Consider the following 18,015-nt stretch of genomic DNA (forward strand, 5'->3'; position numbering starts at 1 on the left):
GAGAGGGGTCTCCGTAGAGCCCAGAGAGGGAGAGTGTCCTTCAGACAGAAACAGACGCTCCAGGTTGGAGCACAGGGCTGGACTGAAAGGACTGGAACCGGCTGGGTGAGAGGAGCAAGGGGAGCCTTTGGAGCGGTGGCCATTTGCATATTCAGTTGCCTGCTGGATGCTTAGCAGGGCTGTGCCAGGTGCTGACTACAGAGGCTTAAAAGACACAGGTGGCCTCTTCACGACTCCCGAGATTGGGAGGGGGTGGTGGCAGCTGAGCCTGGGATCGCTGAACAAACAGATAGCACTGTATAATTGTGGATGGATTATTAGTGGCATCCTAATAACACCTTTCTAGGCAACGGCGCCTATTTCACTGAACACCTCCTAAGTGCCACACGGAACGACCTACCGCTGATCCGTGCTCCCTTCTGCACGGCAAGTGTTTTCTCTACAGATAGGAATTGAAGCTTTCAGGTGGTGAAGACTGCAGCCTGTAACACTCCAGGCCTGGATTTGTACAGACACGGGTCTCTGTGGATTGGGAATTATAAAAGCCGAGGAATGAATCCAAGAACCCCAACACCTGCTGAAAATGCTGTCTAGAAACGCCTTGGGTCTACACTGGTTTCTGGTGCTGAGGGACGCACGGTGAGGGCTGCAGCTGACGAATGTCTTATCTGCTCTTCCAAGAGAGCAGATCTGAATGCTTTGCCGGGCAAATCTAGAGCCCAGCCATGCTCCACCGTATCCCCACCTCCCTCAAAGCAAAGATTTCCAATTACTGCTCTGCAGAAAAATGTCAAAAGCATTATTCAACAACTCATGATCCCGAGGTTTGTAATTTTTCGTATGTTTTTACCCTTATCTGCCAGCACTTGAAAAAAAAGACCAGCTTTTTCCTCTCAAGAGAGCTTAATTTGCAGAGCCGTGCAGTCTCCCTATTATGTTCTTATCGTCCTCTCCCTGTGGTAGGCAGAATGACGAGGATGACAAAAAAAAAAAAAAAAGCAAAAATATTTGAAGGCTTCCTGAAAATCTGTGGGATCCAAAATGCCAGAAGCTCCGGTTCTCCCAGTGACCTGGAATAAAACGAAGGGCAGCTGGCCTTAGCTCTTGAAGTCCACTCAGCAGGAGGTTCACAAGGTCCAAATCCTCCATCCTGGGGCCATTGGAATTTCCTCTAGCAGCTTAATTGAAGGATTAACAGCTCCGAGCTTCCTAAGGCACAAAGAGGTTCTCTCTCCAAAGGAATGCTCATACCAATACTATATTAAGTATTGGTATCCTAAGGACCAGAGGCCAGGGGAGCTTGGGATGGCTGGCTCTTCTCCGGTCTCCCTGGGCCTCCCCACACAATCTCTGATAAGGCAATTGACATTTTTCTCCGCTATGTGCAGTGTTAGTGCTATGCAAAAGCAAATTAAGCCTCCTAGCTCTGGTTCTTCCACCTAGGTGGCGCCCCAAGCCCTGCCTACACAGCAATTCTGAGCCGCAGTCTCCCTGGATCGGTTCCTCCCAGGATCCCCAGGAAGCCGGCGCACCAGGACTGCTGTTTCCCCGGGAGAGCCGTCCTCCCGGCTCAGGGGCTTGCTCGGGGGGAATCCCCGCCCACCTTGTCATTCCTGCATGGGGAATCCCCGCCCCCTGGGCCTGTCACTCCGGGAAGGTAGTTCCCGCCCCTCGAATCCAGCAGAGGGAAGGAATCCCCGCCCATTCTGGAGACTCGGAGCATCCCTGCGCTGCGCGGCGAGGGAGCTCACTCCCAGCGCCAGGGCGTGCTAGCGGCGGGCAGTGGGACGCGGCAGGGTGGCTGCTGCGGGCGCCCTCCAAGCGCCCGACCGATCGCAAGACGCTCGGGATCGCGCCTCCCGCGGCCACCGGCGAACCCCTGCGGCGCGGCTTCTCCTGGCAGGCGCGGCGGCAGCGGCTGCGGCGGCGGCACCGGTGGTGGCAGGGGCGGCGGTAGCTGCGCCGACACCGCCGGGCGGCGCCTGAGTCTGGACGCGCCAGGAGCGGCTCGAGCCTCCGCCGATCCACGAACAGGTGAAGAGACCTGGCGCTGCGGCCGCGACGGGGGTGGGGCTTCGGGTGGGCTCGCCGGGTAGCGGAGCTCGGTAACCCCAAGACGGTGTGCGCTGGAGAAAGTTCAGTGATAATCGGGTGCGGGAATCCCAGTCCAAGCAAAGCGGTGAGTGAGGGCACCCAAGTGGGTCCCCGCGTTAGGTGGCGCAAACTCCTCGTCCTTCTGGTGGGAGGTAAGAGGGGGCACAGTGGAGGAGAGCAGTTGGGCGGAGTGAGACGGAGACAGCGGGATAACCGGAGGCACATTGCCTGGGACGCCTAAATCGGACCAAGAGTCCTTATCCCAGTGTCTCCCTACCTAAGCCAGTTACTGTTATAAGGACCATGCTCCCGCTCTTCATGTCTCGCTAACCCCCTGTCCACTAAGTGGCGCGAGAAAGAGCCTGTATTGAAGAACAAGGACATCTTTGGGGTTTTAAGCGCCAGGGAGATAAGGGGTGTTCCAGCAGGAAAGTATTTCTTCTAGAAGTTCCCTCCTCCCAGCCCCCCCCCCCAAACCTCCTGCCCACCTTCCCCGTGAAGCACAATACTGAATTATAGTGGTGGGGAATGATCTAAGACCCTGAACAGAAGTTTACCAGCTGCCCTTCTGCAGCCCTGCTCTATGCATAGATCTTGATAAGGAATCCTGGAGTCAGACCAGGTCTGGCATGTCTGGTGGCGGACACTGGAAAGACCGACACCGGGGCATTCCAGAGTCTAGGCATATACCGGGACTGGAGGTTTGGGCACTGTGGAGGCCTGAACTGGGTCTTGCCTCTTTCGTGTGTTTTGCTTGTCAAGTCACGATGGAGCTCCTGAAGGTAAGTGGTTGCTGACTGACTAAAGAAAGTGAGCTTCTCTTGCAGACACACCCCTGAATCTTCAAGGCGCCTTCCCTGGGGGGAGGGGGTGTCTCCCACACTCATCTCTGCTCCAGGCTTGGGGGATAGGGTCTCTACTGTTTCTACCGGGTCAGCTTTTTCTGGCCTGTGACTTCTGGGTGGGAGCCAGGTAGGTACATGCTGGCAGGTGTGATGTGGGAGGGTTGCTTGTGAGGGTGGAATAAAATATCTCAGAGCACACCCCTGGCTGTGGGTGGTTGTTCTGACTCCATGAATTTCTTCTTCCATTAGGGTGAGCCAGGAACTGCTGCTACTATAAAAGCTATACCGTGGTGTGAGCTTGTGTGGTGTGTTATGGGGTAGGAGTAGCGGGGTGGTAGGCGTGGGGAGAGGAGAGTCAGAAGCATGTGAGGTATATAAATGCGTCCCCCTTGGCATGGTTAATAAACGCCTGGAAAAATATTGAATCGCGCTTTTACATCTATCATTGAAATTGATTTCAGATGCACTTCCGGCAGTTTACTATTTCAGGGAACGCATGATAATTCCTCTATTCATTTCAATCATTTGGAGCACCTGTGGTTTGCTGGGTCTAGGGGTTCCAGGGGAAATAAATGCATAGAGTAAAGAGACTCTGTCCCTGCTGGCATGCGATCCAGTGTAGCAGGAGAGATGTCTCTGGACAGCGATGATACAAGCTGGTGCCCTTCTGACCGTGGTCAGATCAATTCCTGATGTCAGCGCATCAGTCAATTCCTGATGTGTGGTGGGTGAAGGAATGAAGGGATAATTAAGTGACGAATTTAAGTATGTTCCAAATGAAACATCTTAGGGGTATGGAGGAGAACAAAGCCCCCTTTTCACTATGGGGATCAGAGGGCTTCGTGGAGGACCACCTAGAGGAGGAAGTGTGTGCACAGAGGTTCGTCCTGTCTTAGGATTCTTCCATGGCACCAGAGGCTGAGCTTTGACCACACAATCTAGTTTTCCAGACAGTTGGGAAATATCTGGGATTTTTGAGCAAGGGTCTATCACGATCAGGTGCTTGCAGGCAATTCCTGTAGAAAGAACTGAGCTGGGGAGAGGAGAGACGGAGGGACTGGTGAGAAGGTTCTTGCAGATGGTGGTGGGGAGGCAGTGAGGGTCTAAGCTGGTGGATGATAGCTTGTGACAGGGAGGGAAGGCGTCACAGTCGCTGGCTGTGGGGCATGGGTGGGATTCAGGGAGCAGAGACAAAGCCCGCCTACTGGTTCTGAGTACAAGTAGGTGAGCCCAGTTGGGGAGCCTGGGGTTGTAATGTCTGACAAAGCAGCAATCTGGGGAAGTCCTTTCAGACTTTGCATGCATGCGTGTGTGTGTGTGTGTGTGTGTGTGTGTGTGTGTGTGTGTGTGTGTGTGTGTATGTGTGGGTGAGTATGAGCGAGTGAAGTGAGGGTGTAGTATGAGGGTGTAGAAGTGAGAGGATCATTCTGTGGAGTCAGTTCTCTCCTTTCACCATAGGTTCCAGGAACTAAACTCAAGGGGGACCTATGGGGTAAGCTTCAAACCTCGCTGACTGCTGAGATTTCTCTCTTGCTACATTATCCAGCACACATATACAAGAGAGAGATATACAGACACACAAAGAGAGATACACACAGAGACACACACAGACACACAAAGAGACATACATACAGAGACATACATACAGAGAAAGAGACAGACATACACAGGCACACAGAGAGAGACACACACAGACACACAAAGAACAGATACACGGAGAGATACAGAGAGGGTCACATACATATACAAAGACACATACACACACACAAAAGAGAGACATACACAGAGACACAGAGATAAAGAGAAACAAACATACATATAGACACACAAAGAACATACACACAGAGAAACACAAAGAAAGACAGACACACACACATACACACACATATACACACACACACCCCACATATGAGTCAAAGAATAGCCTTAGCCTTAACTGCTATGGTGCCTGCTTTTCAAAGTTGTCCCTGGGTGGTAAATCCTGGAAGATATTTTCTTCTTTGATGAAACTGACAAACCTCTTCTTCATCAAGATCCAGCTCCAGTGCCTCCTCTGTGACTCTGACACCATCCCCTGGGAGACCTCGCAGTGTTTCCTTCTCTGCCTGCTCTCCGCCAGGCTGCCCTGGCTATATCTCTAGGACCTCCCACACTAGACCTGGAACATGGCCTCAGGCTAGACAATAAAAGAATCCAGGGCACTGCCCCAGGCTGACTGCACCCTGGAGTCTCTAAACCCTGAGTGGGAGCTCCAAGGGGGCTAGCAAGGGAACTGCATAGATGCTCCCTTGACCTAGATCCCATGAGCCTGGGTGAGTCATACCTTGGGGGGGGGGGGCAGCCTCATCTAAAGGTGGCCCAGGTCTGGGTACACCAATCAAAAAGGGAGATTTATCTCAAAGAAGAGAAGTCCACCAAAGATCCTAGCCGACCCAAGAGGAGGCTGAGTCTCTTGGAACTTTCTTCTGGCTTTAGCAATGTCCCCAGACTGCCCAGCAGGAGGCTGAGCGCAGCAGTTTTCTGATGTAGTAAGAACCTATGGCAGGGACACTGATGCCCAAAGAAATGAAAAGGAAAGGCCGACCCAGAGCAGTCTGAAGCAGCGGTTCTCACTGCGAGTTGCAAACCCTGTGGGGATGGAACAACCTTCTTACCAGTGTTGCCAAAGATGATCAGAAAACACAGACATCTACATTAAAATTCATAACAGCAACAAAATTACAGTTATGAAGTAACAACAAAAAATAATTTTATGGGGACTGGAGAGATGGCTCAGCAGTTAAGAGCACTGACTGCTCTTCCAGAGGTCCTGAGTTCAATTCCCAACAACCACACGGTGGCTCGCAAGCCTCTGGAATGGGAGCTGATGCACACTTGTGGTGTGCTACATACTCATATACATAAAATAAATAAATCTTTAAAAAATAATAATTTTATGGTTGGGGAGGGGTCACCAGAACATGAGGAACAGTATTAAAGGGTCGCAGAGTTAGGAAGATTGATAGCTACTGATCTACAGGATGGTCACAGAGCCAGTTTGCAAATGAAGAAGATGATTGGACAATCGTGAAAATGGGCCCACCAAGTAACCAGTTGCGCTGAGGCGTGTTTGGAGCAGGTAGTGGTACTCAAGGAAGGTCTGTGCAGGAGCGGGCCCCTGTTTCCCCTCCCCAGGCGTGTTTGGAAAGCAACAGGAAAATGGGAGAGAATGGAAAGCCCCAAAGAAGGGGTGTTTGGGAAGGATGAGGCTGGAGATGATCATGAACAAGGGAAGGAAATGGCTGCCGCCTGCCTTCTCTGTGAGGAGAGGCAGAGGCTGGGAGAGCCCTGGAGAGAGAAGGCCACAGTGCCCCAGCCCGGAAATGGTGGAACCAGTTCTCACCGATGCAGGAGAGCTCTGCTGAGAGCTTCTGTGACACCGGCTAGGCTGGGAAGGCAGGCACTGTGCTACCACTGCCAGCCCGGGGAGGTGGCCCTGGTTCTCCCTGAGGTAGCTAAGGAGAGGGACGCCTGAACTGGAGGAGGCTTGGCTGGAATTTGAGCCATACAGAGAACTCCACGTCATTGGAATTTTGGAGTAGCTCCTTCAGCTGTTCTTAAGAGGTATTCTAAGAGGTACTGAGGCATGCAAGTCCCCAGATGTTGACCTCTGGTCTGGCCTTTTTTAACAGCTTGGGAAGAAGGGAAGAAGTCTCTCCCAAGTCCCTCTCCCAAGTCCTTCCCATTCCCACTGAATGTATTTTGGGGGAGCTTTTTTTGTTTTTGTGGGTTTTTTGTTTTTAAAGATTTATTTATTTATTTTATGTATGTGAATGCGCTGCAGCTGTCTACACACACACACACACACACACACACACCAGAAAAGGGCATCGGATCCCGGTACAGATGGTTGTGAGCCACCATGTGGTTGCTGGGGAGTGAACTCGGGACCTCTGGAGGACCTGTCAGTGCTTTTAACTGCTTTTCATCTCTCCAGCTTCCTTGTGGGAGCTGTTGAGAAGGCTTGTCCAGGAGGCTTGCCTTCGCTGGTGGGTGAAGAGCTTTAGGATGCTCTGCACTATCTGCCCCGCCCCCCACCCCGATGTCCTCATCCTAAGGAGCTCTGTGGCCTGCCTGCCTTTTTATTCATTGCCTTTCAGCGGTGGCTCCACCTTCATCCTCCCGAGGAAAGGCCCAGTCGCTGGGCTTCAGCAAGGGTGGTCTGCCCTGTCCACTGGGATCTGGAGAGGGGTGGTGCATCGTCCCTCCCAGTGCCTGAGGCCCCGGAAGAAAGAGTAGTACCCTCCCTCCCTCCCGCAGCTGGAACTGGAACTGCAGCACACCTTTTGCTTGATGAGAGAACTCTTGTCAATTCCAAAACAAGTGAGCCAGATGCAGGTAGATGGGGAAGACATGAGCACCCAGCACCTCGGGTTTATTAATGGATCTTTGATTGCACACAGAAAGATGAAATAAATAGTTATTAGTGAAGAAGGGGAGAAATGGGGCACTTAACTTAATTTACTAAACACTCCTGATATGTACGCTAAACTAAATTAACTCTGGGAGAAATGTGAAGAGTGCTTCTTAGGGAAATAGAAACCTTGAATTTTTTTTCCTCCCATTCTTTATTTTTCTACCTGGATTGTTCATACCTGGATCGTGTTGCCCTTTGGGCTTATGGATTAGTTGCATATTAAAAGATATGTACTTTATGATATTTAAAACTTTAAAATCTTTATATTAGTGAAATGGGGGGAATAGAGTTTGGTTCTGGGTAGTTAGACACCTGAAGCAAGGCAGATCGTGTGATTTAGTCTGTGAACTGAAGGGGGTCTATATTCTGTTGACAAATGTTATTTTCAGAGGACACCACGTATATACAGCTTGACTCCACTTGACGGTTGCAGAGGCTCCTTGCACTGTGCTAAGCTGGCTTGCTCTAATGTAGGTGTGCAAACAAGATACATTTTGTCTATGGAGTCTGTGACTCTGGGAAGAGACCAGCCTGGGGGCTTTCTCTCTCTAAGATGTCAGGCAACACCCTCTCCACCCGACTCAACCCTCATCACATCAGGTCTTGGGTGTTCCCTGCTTTTGCTACCTATATAAATACATTAAGAGCGAGTGGCTGTCTAGAAACTTGCAGACAACAAAAAACTTAAGAATTCTAACACAGTCTAACGAAATCAGATAGTCATAAACATCTGGCCCCAGAAGTCATCCTCGGGTTATTCGTTTTTAGGTGATCTTTTTCCTCTTCTTCTGTGATTCAAAAGTACTTTTTTTCTTAAAGATTTATTTATTTATTATGTGTATGTAGCTATCTTCAGAGACTCCAGATGAAGGCATCAGATCTGATTATGGATGGTTGGGAGCCACCATGTGGTTGCTGGGAATTGAACTCAGGACCTTCGGAAGAGCAGTCAGTGCTCTTAACCATTGAGCCATCTCTCCAGCCCTCAAAAGTACTTTTAGAACATGAAGGTTTGGGGCAAGCAGAGATGGGGACCATGGTGTACAATATGAATTTATTTTGCACATATAATTTCCATAGGTTTTGAATGGAATAATAGCAAGAAGGTGGCAAAAATTTGTCAGAAGCATCTGGAAACGACCGCATCCCTCCAGAAGGATAAAACGGACTCACAAACCCCACAAACCCTTGAACAGGATAATCTGCTGCTCCCTTACCTAAAGGGTGACGTAAATTGAGGCCTTCCTGGATAGGATCTGTGCTGGTTTAACAGTTTCCTGGGCAGAGAGGCCTCTGTGGTATCTTTGTCCTTTATAGAGGACCCCAGACAGGGTCCATGGAGGTGTTCTGCAGGAGTGGAAATGGATTTGAGCAGATCTGTTCCGGGGCTTGTTTTTTTATTAGCACTTGGGCGTCTCTAGGACCTGGACTTTGTAAGTACTAGCTTCACTCTGGTCCTTCAACGGAAACATCTAAACTAAAACACGCATCCCCCTATCATTCTGGCCTCAGAAGAGTGATCATCCTGCTTTGCCAAAAGTAAAGATGGCATTCAGATCGTGCCAAAGGAATTCCTACTGGGAACAGGGACACACTCAGTGCCGTGTAAATCCAAAGTCAGTTCCTGGCTGGCAGCTGCCCACTGTGAGGCAGTGTGTTGAGCTGTGAGGAGGTGGGCAAGAGGTCAGTTTTGGATGCTGGTGTTCTGTGTGGGGAAGGAAGGTGGAAACTCGGCCTTCTGTGTCGGGGGCTCATGTGAGGGGACAGAGTGCCTGGGAGCTTTGACCTCCTGGGGGGGGGCTGTCCAACTACAGTTGCCCTAGGAGATGTAAGAATTCTTCAGCAGGGAGACAGAATAAACAGCAACTTGCCACTCTTTGTCAAAGGCCAGCCCGGCTCAGCCTGTTTAAATATGCTGAGTTTTTACTGTAATTCTAATAGTCTATACAATGCTCCTCCTGTAGAGTGGACTGACAAGTGCCTTTTAAGTTAACTGTAATATCCTGGACTGACAGAAATGTGTTTGGATACCCAGTAACGCCGCCTCCCTCGAAGAGTTCTGGTGATGTGGCCACCAGAAATGTCTTCACAACCTGCCCCTCCGTAGAGTGAGCAGGAGGTGGCTCCTCACCCGATTCAGGTTTGTGGGAAAGTGAACACACCCAATCAGCAACTCTTCTCGAGTGTCCCAGCATGACTGTCTCTGCACCCAAGGAGATGAAAATGCAGCCAAGGTTAATGACACAAGATGGCAATACACTGTGTGTGTTGGCCAATAGACACTTATAACAAGTCTGATTCCAGCCGTGTTTCAGCTCATTCCCAATGCCCTCCCCCTCGTCCCTGTGCCCTGCCCCATTTGGCACAGCGTATTTTATAGAGATTTGGGTAAAACTAGATTGTGCTATATTGGGTCTCTGGGTGAGGAAATTAGCTTTCAAGGCTAAAGCAGCCATGCAGATATTATTACAAAGTCACTCAGCATGCCAAATCAGTATGTCTCTCCCTCCACAGTTTCCTCAACCCACTCTCTACTTCCATCCTGCCCTGGTCAATGTTATTCCCAATATCATTAGGCTAAATGAAGAAACAGCTGTCCCCACTGTCCCCCAGAAAATAGGCTCTGAGTGTCCTCATCAGCGTGGGTTCTCATGAGAGAGCAGGCAGGAAGACAGCGTGAAGAGAGGAATATGCTGGAAAAGATTGTGTTCACCGCTCTCTGGATCTAATGCCGATCATGGAGACCCTAGGCAGATGTAAAGCTGATTGATAGCTCGATTGGTGACTGCTGTGTGGCGGCAGTCAGAAATTTTTGACACCAGGGAGAGACACACCTGGTACACGAACACTCATCTACCATCTGGTTCCTCACCTGCCCAGTTTCTTGAGCGCCATCTTTACCTTGAGCCTGGGCATATCATAAGATGAGCTGTCATCTCCCTTTGCTCTGCAGGATCTGACATGGTAAAAATTGAGATGGTTCTAGTGTTCACTTTGGGCAAGCCGTATTATAGACAGGTTATACATTTTAACTTATTCAATTCATAATAATCCAGTGAGGTATAGCCCTGAAGGCTGCCAATACAAATTAATGCAAGCTTGGTGGCTTACAACTGCAGAGATGCACTCCCTCATGGTTCTAGAGGTCAGAAGTCTGAGATCAGGCTCCTTGGCAGGGCTGTGACCCCTCCAAGGGCATCAGGGGGAAAATGCCTCACCTCTTCCAGCTTCTGGTAGCTGTTGACATTCCTTTAGGCTCTGTCACTGCATTCTCTGCCACTGTCACCACATGACAACCTCGTGTGTGTGTGTGTGTGTGTGTGTGTGTGTGTGTGTGGTCTCATATGTGCATGATTCCACTTTGTGCCTTTTCCAAGGACATTAGAGATTAAATTTGGTGACAACCAGATTGTATCAGTTAAGATTCTATAGAGGAACAGAACTGATAGAATGAAAATATACAGCCAGGTATGGTGGCATATGCTTTTAATTCTGGCACTGCGGAGGCAGAAGCAGTGAATCTCCGAGTTTGAGGACAGCCTGGTCTACAGAGAGGAGTTCCAGGACAGCCAGAAAAGCCAGAGAAACCCTGTCTCACAAACAAAGCAAAATACCCTCCAACCAACATGTGTGTGTGTGTGTGTTTATATATATATATACACATATACATATGTGTGTTTATTAGATTGACTTAACAACACCACAGCTTGGTAGTCCACCAATGGCTGTCTCTGCATTGCAAAGGTTGAGAACTATAGAGATACAGTGTGGCTATTCAGTCCACAAAGCTGGGTACCTCAACAGTCCCAGCCTGGTGTGGAGGGTCTGGACGACTACTGGAGTGCCACCGGCCATCTTCAGGCCACATTGGAAAGCAGAAAGGGCCTACTTCTGATATCATGGGCTTTTCCATGATCCCAGAACCATCTGCAACTCTACTTTCAAGGGATCTGATGTCCTCCTCTGGCCTCTCAGGACACCAGGCACGCACATGGTGCACAGGCATACATGCGTGGGCAAAGCACTTATATATATGCCTCAAATATTAAAAAGATAGTCTTTGAAACACAATTCAAATCATGTCACTTCCTAGCTTAAGACTGGGGATTTCTCACTGTTGTTTGAATATGATCCATGGTAATGATTGTTGCCACCCATCGCCTTCCCTCTATGCCTAAGACCTGTCCTTTCAGTTCTGGAACCTACCATGTCCCATCATGCACTGGGGCCCCTCTACTTTTCAAAGCTTCTTCCCTAAGATCTTCGCAAGCCTGTTGTATAAGATGGAACCTCGTGGGCTCCATACAGGAATCCTGTTTGAAACATAGTCTTGATTTATCTGCTTATTTTCTGTATCACCTCTTGGAATACAAACCTCGTTAAAGCAAAGAGCTTGCTTTGTTCATGTATCTTAAGGGCCGACAGCAATCCTGCCACAGAGACGGTTATGCCAGGTGGAGCGGTCTTTCCATCCTTAGCACGCTCTCAATTTTTGAACACTTAAGAGAGTTCTCAGACTCAGAAAGGTTAAGTGACAGGAGACCACAGACGTGCCCTCTTAGATTAACATCTAGATCCCTGTGTCTCCTAAGCCAGAGGCTTCAGCCATATTCTACAGAGTCTCTGAGAAATCGGGATGGCCCAAGATCCTGGCAGTCCCTACAGATGACTGAGCTTCCTAAAAGTTCATTTCCTGCTCACAGATGGTTAATACACAGGGAAGAGAAATCTCAAGCTCAGATTCTCAGTTTCTCTGAGAAGTTGGCCTGAAACTTAAGCCCCAGAAGCAGAGAAGTTAATATTGCTTTCTCTCCACTTTGGGCTTAAGACTTTTCTGATCCATCATGAGACTTGATGGATTAAAATGCCTTCCGTGAGCCCTTCCCGGGAGGGAAGGTAGAGGTGACCAGGGAGATTCTTACCTCCAGCGGTGTTGAGTGTCAGCGTCCTGAGCTGATGAGTAGTAGTAACAAGGGAACTGGAAAGCTCAGACGTCAGGGTGGGGTGGCGGTTTGTGTTGGAATCTGGGCTGTTCCTGTTTCTCAGAGGCTCTGTGTAGAACATGGCTGAGAACTTGGGCTTGAGTCTCGGCGGTCTTCGTTTGTCTGGTTGGAGGTCTTTTGTTGGTCTGGTTTTCCTTACACATCAGCATTTTTTCTGTATTTTTGGAGTTTTGTGGCCCCTACATCTGTTCCCAGATGCTGGAGCCCTTGGGTGACTGCATAGACTTCACCTGTAGGTTGGTAGACAATGACAAGTTATATGGAGCCTCTACCATCAACCTTGGTCTAGTCATGGAAGAAGCCAAGAGCGAATTCTTACCAGGTAAGAAAGCAGTTACCCTCACCCCCTTTTTTGTTGAATCTCTCTCTCTCTCTCTCTCTCTCTCTCTCTCTCTCTCTCCCCCCCCCCCCGACTCTCCTCTCCTCTTCTCTTTTCTCTCTCCCCCTTTTCCCTTCCTTTCTTTCCTCCCAGCTTCTTCTCTCCCTTTCTCCTTCCATCTTTTATTCCTCCTTTCCTCCCTCCCTTCATCCCTCCCTACCCCCTTCCTTCCTTCCTTCCTTCCTTCCTTCCTTCCTTCCTTCCTTCCTTCCTTTCTTCCTTCCTTCCTTCCTTTAATAAAGTTGCCTTTCTGCCAAAGCTGGTTTTGAACTCTTAGGCTCAAAGTGCCTGTTGCCACAGCCTTGTGAGTCACTGGGATAACAGGCCTAACCTGCTGTGCTCAGTTTAGACTTCCATTTAAAAAGAAGGCCAATCTGGAAAATTACATCAGCATGCCAGTAAGTAAACATCAACACTGGGAGTGGGGAAGAAACCCTACTCTTTCAGGCAAATAGTAATTGTAATTGTAAGCATGTCCAAGACCCATAAGTACTGGTTGGGCTTTCCTCGTGGAGAGAGAGGGCTACAATAGCGGATCAGCACTTGTGGCAGATAGAGCTGCTTTCCTGTGGGAAGGCAGAGCCCTGGCTACTGGATCCATCCTGCACTCCACCTCTGCTGTCGGAAGTGGGGTTTGCTATGGTAACCAGAACTTGCCTGAGGGTTGCGCATGTAAAGTGCCACTCATTGGTAGGACCCTTTATTTTTAGCATCTACCAAAGAAGAGCTGCTCATTGTTCCCGTTAACAGGCAGGTGGGTAGTCAGGATGGAGCCAGGATGAATTTTATGTGCTGTTCTCATGTGGAATGGTACCACCCACCACAGTTCTCACTAGTTGGATCATGGTGTGCTTCTGGAATTCCGTTGGTTCAGATCCTTGCTGGAACCTGCACGCTAGGATAGTTGGACTTACTATTTTTTTTTTTTCATTTTAATAACACGTTCTCAACTGCTGTTCCCGATCTTCGTCGGGGCACAGCATGCCAATTTTGTAACAGCGGCGGTCCTGCAGCTAGGAGGAGGGTAGCTGCCCATAAAGTCATTGAACGCTGGGAAAGTACAGCAAACATTTGGAGGGAGGTAGCATTTTTCCTCTCAACATGATGCTCAGTTTTCTCTTAGGGCTTACCTTCTGTCCTTGATGCCCCCAAGCTAGCTTCTTCTACTTTTTTCATTTGGCTAATATTTATTTAATGCATGGCACATAAAGAAATGTTAGGTATGCCTCCCATTCTGTATACATGGGCAAAATAAATGCAATTCGGGTTTCTTTGAATTATCGAACATGTTAAAGTACTCAACTTCTTGGAAAGATTGGCAGGAGAGAGAGGGGGGAGCCTTTCAGGTCCTTCCCTTTCAGTCTGCGCTCGCTCGCTCCACAAACCATCCCTTCCTCTGAGGCTTAACTAGTACTGTCCACTTCCTGTGTCTGTCCCTGCCTCTGACCCCAAACGTTCTATACCAAGTAAGGTTTTTTCTGCCCTTGTATCGTGCCTGGTCTAGAGGAAGGAAAAAAAAATTGCATCAAGAACATAGCATGGCTTCATGTGTAGGTCTGCACCCCTGTAATCCCAGCACTTGGGAGGAGGAGGAGGCATGGAGATGAGGGGTCCAAGGTCATTCTCAGCTACTGACTTTGAGGCTGAGCCGGGTTGCATGAGACCCTGTCTTAAAAATAAAAGTCAAGTGAGCCCCCAAAACCTCATTTTCTGGAGACTTGAGATTGGCTAGGATCCTTCTGGGTAGGAGCTGGGAAGCTGACTCAGTGGGGTGAAGTGCTGCTTACTATGCAGACATGAGGACCTGAGTTCAAACCCCCAGCGCCCACATAAAGGCCAACTATGAGTGCCTTAATTCCAGCACTGGGTGAGCAGAGAGAGGAGAGTCCCTGGGGCTCACTGGCCATCCAGTTTAGCTAAAATGATGGTTCCCAGGTTCAGTGAGAGACCTTTCTAAAGGTAAGGCTCAGGCCAACAAGAAGGATATGCACTATCCACCCATTCCCCACCCAGAGATCCTCCTTGGCATTTTGCAATGCATATCTAGATCTCAGTGAATCTGGGTGGCTTGACCTGGACGTAAGCTGTAGTCTAAAGTGCAGCCAGTGTTGGTGTCGGCATTGGCCAAAAGAGTAGATTGGAAAGCTTATCAAAACATTGATCATGGGTCAGTGAGCTGGTGTGGCAACACAGACCCTTGCCACCAAGGCTGATAACACAAGTTTGGTCCCAGAACCCACCTGATGAAGGGGAGAGAACTGGTTTCCACAGTCTGCCCTCTGGTTTCTACAGGTGCACCATGGCACATTCAAGGCCACACAAGCACACACCTCACACACAAAACCCAGACCGCTTGCCCAGTTTTGCTGAGACACAAGCATGTGTCAGTACTGAGACGTCATGCATTCCTCATGAAGTTTCTTCTTAAATGAATGAAATTCGTGTTGGCTGTCATGTCCAGGGCAGTAGAGAAGAAATGGGCCACCACTCTCAGCTGAGCTATGAGGACGCTACAGTCTAAAGTGGCACTGCTCTGATATTCTAGCTGATGAGTCTTCCGATAAAAGTGCCAGAAGAGATCCGCTGTCATCAACAGTCACTTTTCTTAAGTGGGAAAAGTCTCATTTTGCGTGCTATCTATTGTAGATGATTTTCTGAACGTCCTATGCGAATCCATACATGGTTCTGCTTACTTAGTCAATCAATTATGTCTTTGAGATCTGCCATGTGTGAGGCCTTTGAATTACAGTGAGAAAGACTGGCATCCCATGAGTGAGGCCAAAAGACCATGTGTTCTCCCATCAAACCACATCTCCAGCTGCATATAATCTGCTTTTCTGAATGACGCTACATTTGCTGAATCCAAAGATAGCTTCCGAGCCCAGCGCTTGATCACGCCGCACGTTCGACATGACCAGCGCCTCCTCTGCTCTCCCTGAGGTGCTCCCTGGTTCTGAATGGCACCGTTTGCAGGCGTTCCCCTTGGCTAGCCAGTCAGCGTTCTTTTGCATTCTCAAGGCGGTCTCCTCACCCCACCCTTATCCCCGCTAATAATGCAGGGGAGTCCGAGACTGAACATGTGAGGTTTCCGTCCTTCAGTAAGGTCATTCATTTTGCAGTTCTAAATGGTACCCAGAAGTCAAGAATGCCCACCAATATATTCTTCATCTTGTCCTGCTTCCATATGTAACTGCTTACTGGATCCATATGGTCCATCCTCTCCCCCTTCTCCCTGCTCTTCCATCCCCTGCCTTTTTTCCTTCCCTCCCTCTTTTATTGTCTCGAGATAGTCTATGTAACTCGGTTGGCCTGACTCTGGACTCTTTTTTTTTTTCCTATATTCTTTGTTTACATTCCAAATGAGTTTCCCTTTTCCGGTTCCCCCCCTCCCCATAAGTCCCATAAGCCCTCTTCCCTTTGCCCGTTCCCCAATCCACCCCTTCCCACTTCTCTGTCCTGGCAATCCCCTACAATGCTGCATCAAACCTTTCCAGGACCAGGGCCCTCTCCTTCCTTCTTCTTGGGAATCATTTGATATGTGAGCTGTGTCTTGGGGATTCAGAGTTTCTGGGCTAATATCCACTTCTCAGTGACTGCATTCCATGTGTGTTCTTTTGTGATTGGGTTACCTCACTTAGGATGATATTTTCCAGTTCCAACCATTTGCCTAAGAATTTCATGAATTCACTGTTTTTAATTGCTGAGTAGTATTCCATTGTGTAAATACACCACATTTTCTGTAACCATTCTTTCATTGAGGGACATCTGGGTTCTTTCCCACTTCTGGCTATTATAAATAAGACTGCTATGAACATAGTGGAACATGTGTGCTTATTACATGCTGGGGAATCCTCTGGGTATATGCTCAGGAGTGGTATAGCAGGGTCCTCCGGAAGTGTCATGGCCAGTTTTCTGAGGAACCGCCAGACTGATTTCCAGAGTGGTTGTACCAACTTGCATTCCCACCAGCAGTGGAGGAGTGTTCCTCTTTCTCCACATCACACCAACACCTGCTGTCTCCTGAGTTTTTAATCTTAGCCATTCTGACTGGTGTTAGGTGAAATCTCAGGGTTGTTTTGATTTGCATTTCCCTAATGACTAATGATGTTGAACATTTCTCAAGGTGCTTCTCAGCCATTCAAAGTTCTTTGGGTGAAAATTCTTTGTTTAGCTCTGTACCCCATTTTTAATAGGGTTATTTGGTTCTCTGGACTCTTGATCCTCCTCCCTCTACCTCTCCAGTACTGGGATGACAGGTGTGTTCCTCTGTGCCTGTTAGCTGTGGTACCAGGGATCAAACACAAGGCTTTGTGTGTCCTAGATAAGCGCCCTACCAACTGTCTTCCCAGCCCTCCTCTTTTCTTCTTCCTCTCTTTCCTTCCTTCCTTCCTTCTCTTCCTTTCCTTCTATCTCTTTCTTTCCTTCCTTCCTTCCTTCCTTCCTTCCTTCCTTCTTTCCTTCCTTCCTTCCTTCCTTCCTTCCTTCTTTCCTTCCTTCCTTCCTTCCTCCCTTCCTTCCTCCCTCCCTCCCTCCCTCCCTCCCTCCCTCCCTTCCTTCCTTCCTTCCTTCCTTCCTTCCTTCCTTCTTTCCTTCCTTCCTTCCTTCCTTCCATCTTGACACATAGCCCAGGCTGGCCTCAAACTCAGGATTCTCCTGCTCCAAACTGGAATTAGAGACATATGCCACTATGCTCAGCTCAGATGATATTTCTCCACTTGGTCCTTTAAAATTTATCTGGAACCCAACCAGCTCTCAGCAATTTGCTCATCCAAGATTTCCTTATCTCTCAACTGGGCTATTTTAGAAGACTCCCAATTGCTTCCCCCCCACCCCCACCACCACCATAGTCTGTTCTCAATGGAGCATCCCGAATGATTCTAGTAAAATATAAATCATCCCATGTCACTGCACGCCTGCTCACTCCACGGCCACCAGGCCCTCACTGGTGCTTCCCCACCATGTCCCTCCCCTCTCTGGCCTGATCTGTTATCTCTTTCTGCCAGTTCTAGCCACAGCTGCAGGATTGTGCTTCAGGGCTATGATGTTCTTCTTTCTCGAATGTTCCTCTATCCTATAGCTGGGTTCTCCCTCACTTTCTCCAGGTCTTGATACAAATATCCCCATTGTTGAGGTCTTCTGTGCCTACTCAGTGCTATCCTAAGGTTTCTGGCCTCCATTTCCTGGCCTTAAGATAACATATAAATTCAGTATGTATGTTACTGACTTAATTGGCTTTTC

General features: G+C 48.9%; 1 protein-coding gene across 2 annotated transcripts in view; it reads left to right on the forward strand.

Annotated features, from left to right (window-relative positions):
• The first annotated feature begins 1,795 nt into the window (after positions 1-1,795).
• The window catches only part of Pdzd2 (PDZ domain containing 2), a 386,071-nt gene continuing 369,851 nt past the window's right edge, over positions 1,796-18,015 (forward strand). For both annotated transcript variants that reach the window (XM_052159550.1, XM_052159551.1), the window contains exon 1: positions 1,796-2,034. The gene's annotated coding sequence lies outside the window, so the exon portion shown is untranslated. The remainder of the gene's footprint in view (positions 2,035-18,015) is intronic.

Source organism: Apodemus sylvaticus, chromosome 16 (genome assembly GCF_947179515.1).
Source record: "Apodemus sylvaticus chromosome 16, mApoSyl1.1, whole genome shotgun sequence".
NCBI classification, from domain to species: domain Eukaryota; kingdom Metazoa; phylum Chordata; class Mammalia; order Rodentia; family Muridae; genus Apodemus; species Apodemus sylvaticus.